We start from the raw sequence: 4,055 nt of genomic DNA, 5'->3' as shown, positions 1-4,055 counted from the left end.
ATGTGCCCTAGGCATGTGCCCAGAACAGGAATTGAACCCACAGCCTTTTGGTGCACAGGCCAGCGCTCGAGCCAACTGAGCCAGCCGGTCAGTCCGCATCTGTGTAAACTGTTCACACAGGTCTGGTGTCCGAATCACAGAGAAAATCAGTTGGTCCGTTGGGCCACACCCACATTTCTATCTTGTCTACAACCTCCATGCCACACCCAGTTAATCTTTCAGAAAAGAAAAACACTTGGCAATTGACGTGAATGTTCAGAACATATTTATTGGACACTAATATAAGCAAGCCTTTCCCCCCAAACAACCATAACCACACTTAATATGGGCAGTGTAACTTCCCCAAAATTCGTGTTTGGGATTCAGGAACTGCCCCTGCTTCTCTGCAGCGCTCGCTCGGCAACAAGCCGAGAAGCTCGTGGCTGTGGCTGTGGGCACGCGGGGCGTTTCTACATGTGCTCTGTGCCCACAGCTCCGTGGCCTTGCCCAGCAGAACTGGCCAAGCTGGGACTCAACCCGGGACAGATGGTCAGGAAGCACCCGTCATCCATCACCGAACTTGCAGGAGAGAAAAACGGAAGCAGTGGCTCTGCCAAAGAGATTTTAGGGAACAGAAAAATGTGGGAACTGTCACCAACGTGGTCAAAGGAAATGGTCTCCATACCCACGTTCAGAAAAACGCCCACGCGGTGTAAGCGGGGACTGACCATCAGCGCCGTCACCGGGTCGGTGCTGGCCAAGAAGGTGTCCTTCTCCCTGCAGCTCACGCTCCAGAAGCCAAGTGCGGCAGAGAGGACGATCTTGTCCTGCCGACGGACAGACTCCTTGCAGACGCCCAGGTTCCACTCCGCGCTGGTGCCCACGTCCACCTCCCAGTAGTGACGGCCAGACGTGAAGCGCGCGGAGCCCAGCACACAGCGGGCGCAGCTGAACCTCTGCGGGTGGACTGCGCGCTTCTGTTCCAAATGCGCAGAGCGGACTCGCCTCCGTCCGCGGAGATGATGAGGTGGTCGTTGGCCGTGGCAACATCCAAGGTCATGTCCACTGTGGGAAGAGAGATAATCGGTCAGCCCTGTACCCGCCGCTCACGTCCACGCCAAGGCCCACGCGACTCATTCACTGCGCGTCTTCAAAGCCACATGTCGGGATTTTCCTGGGGAAACGTCCCTGGCCCCGGATTAGATCCAACTTTATAGATCAGATGGACGGTTCTCGTTGGAACTCGCCCTTGTTCATAACAGGTACTCTCTGCACCTGAAGCTATTGGGCCATTTGATTAAGGATTTTTCTTTTCTTGAGAACAGACTGTATATGAAAAAAGAGAGACCATGGCTGCCGCTTGTTCCCAAAATGATCATAAAAATTATCACAGACTCTGCCAACACACAGGCCTCAGATACGAATTTCCGATGGTGGGAAACACTCCACTTCTTGCAGAATAATGTTGACATCAAGGCTTTCTCCTCTCTCTGCTCAGAGTCCTGGCCTTGGGACGTGTTGGGGCCTCAGCGGGAACCTGGCGGGGAGCTCAACGGGGCAGCGCTCCTAGATGCAGGGAACTCGGAGCAGAGGACCCGGTGCAGCCCGGAGTCTCCCTGCGACTCTAACTGTGTGCGCACCGCTGCCTGTGATGTCACCCTGTGGGCGGGGCCAGCGCGGCCTGTGACGTCACCCTGTGGGCGGGGCCGGCGGGGCCTGTGACGTCACCATGCGGGCGGGGCCAGCGCGGCCTGTGAATAAGCCTTCGGGACAAAGACTCAACGCTCCCCTGTTGTGTGCTTTCTTTCTTTTTTCCTTTTTCCTTTTCATTTTATTTATTTTTTCCTCACGTGAGGATATGTTTTTATTGATTAGAGAGAGAGAGAGAGGTGAGGGAGAGAGAGGGAGAGGAAGAGAGAGAGAGAGATCGATTGGTTGCCTCTTATAAGCCCCCTGACTGGAATCGAACCTGCAACCTTTTGGTTTACAGGACGGCGCTCCAACCAACTGAGCCACCCAGCCAGGGCTCTTTTTAACTTTTAAAAGAAATTTCTATTTTCCTGTTACAGTTGATACAATATGGAATGTAAACTGAATAGGACAATTGTTTTTAAAAACTGATGTTTGCCAGATGGGAGGGAGTTTGGGGGGCTGAGTGAAAAAAAAATTGAGAAGCCCAGATCGATGGATACAAAACGGTCACGGGGTGTAAAGTCCAGCCCAGGGAACACAGTCAGTGATACTGTAATAACTGGGTGTGGGGCCGGGTGGGCCCTAGACTTCTGGGGGGGGGGGGATCACTTCGCAGGATATACAAATGCCTACTTATTGTGCTGTACATTTAAAACTAATACAGTATTTTGTAACAATATAATCAATAAAATACATTTAAAAAATAAATAAATAAAATAACTGATTCTGACATTGCCCTAAAAAGAAAAAAAAAATGCATTGTAAATAATAATAAATAAATAAATAAGCTAATACAATATTGTACGTCAGCTGTAAAACAAAATAAATTTAAAAGATACTCAAAAATGGAAATTGTTTACAAACACATTAAAAACGATGGGAATCAGGAAAAATGGATTTTAGTGCTACAGGGTCTGTAACAGCTAGCTTAGCCCAGACCAGATTTCTACTTCTATCAATCTCCAGTTCCAGGTGATTATTAGCTACTGGTGTGGCCACTGGGAACATTGGATAGCACAGGGCCTGGGTATGACTAAATATTGTATTTTCTTGATCGCCCTGACCCGTGTGGCTCAGTCTGCCACATAAAAAGTGGCCGGTTCAATTCCCGATCAGGGCACATGTCTGCGTCACGGGTTCAGTCCCAGTCAAGATGCTTACCAGAGGCAACCGATTATTTCTTTTTTGCATCCATGTTTCTCTCCCTCGCTCTCACCCTCCCTTCCCTCTCTATAAAAATAAAATTAAAAAATCTTTTAAAAAGAAAGAAAACCTACAGACGTTTCTAATGTAGACTTACCGGTTGGAAAATTGGGAAGGAATGGAAAATTGGGAAAGAATGAGCATTTCAGGTGCTGGAATCCAGGTAAGGGCCACCTGGACTGGAGGGGTATGAAAAGTCGCTCTTTCCTGGGGGGTGGGGGAGGCCACCCCGTGCCTTACCTTGGAACTTCCGCATCCTGGGGTTCATCCGCAGGATGGCTCTCAGCTGAGGCTCCAGCGCCTGGACCTCTGACACCAGCCTGCCAAGCTGGCCATTAGTCCTGATGTCGCTCTTCTGAGAAACCTCAGAGCAGGTGAAGCACAAAACCCTGTCCCCGCCAGTCTCCTTCCACAGGGAATCGAGGAGGCAGCAGATGAAGCCACATTTCAGGTTCACGGGGTTTTGGAGGTAAGTCAGGCAGACGGGACACTTGCTGGCTTCTTTAAAGTGCTCGGCCATGGCCGCTGTGTGGGGGAGGTGCAGGTGTGAGGCTGTGAGGGAGTAACGCGGACTCCTCGGCCCTGGGACACCGCCCCCTTTATACGAAGAGCGATCTGCAGTCACCGCTGTAGGTAATGAGGATGCAACCCAAGGACAAGGAGCAATGACTCATGGCCCCGAACTTCTGAGGTTTACAGTGCTAGTTGGAATGAACACATGATTCTGGGACTGTAACTTAGCTGCTGAGAAGGTCTCTACTCTACTGGAGTGTCTTTTTTTTTTCAGTCCTTTCCCCAGGATGGGTTTTCATTGGTTTTGGAGATAGAGACAGAGGGCGGGGGTTGGGAGAAACATTAGCTGCCTCCCATATATGCCCCAGCCGGGGCTCAAAGCCTCAACCTTCTGGTATAAGAGATGACAATCTAACCAATGAGCCACACAGCCAGGGCTACCTGAGTATCTCACCTGGCAGCCACCAGCCCTGAGTGGCTATTGAGCTGCTGGGGTGGGGCTTATCCACACTGAAACCTGTTGAGCATAAGATGTATCATCCAATTTGAAGACATCACAAGAAAGAATCTAACCTACCTCCTACAGAACCTGCTACATTGATCATATGTTGAATAGACTGCCCTTTGCCAGTTACAATAAATTAGATTTGTTTGATTTTACTTTTTAT

At 50.0% G+C, this 4,055-nt stretch overlaps 1 pseudogene; it reads right to left on the bottom strand.

Annotated features, from left to right (window-relative positions):
* Positions 1-421: 421 nt before the first annotated feature.
* Positions 422-3,440, bottom strand: LOC149995536 (ret finger protein-like 4A; annotated as a pseudogene).
* Between the last annotated feature and the right edge of the window lie 615 nt (positions 3,441-4,055).

Source organism: Furipterus horrens, unplaced genomic scaffold, assembly GCF_987537825.1.
Source record: "Furipterus horrens unplaced genomic scaffold, mFurHor1.1.pri manual_scaffold_13, whole genome shotgun sequence".
NCBI classification, from domain to species: domain Eukaryota; kingdom Metazoa; phylum Chordata; class Mammalia; order Chiroptera; family Furipteridae; genus Furipterus; species Furipterus horrens.
Note: the sequence above shows the minus strand (reverse complement) of the source record. Positions and strands in the feature narration are given on the sequence as shown.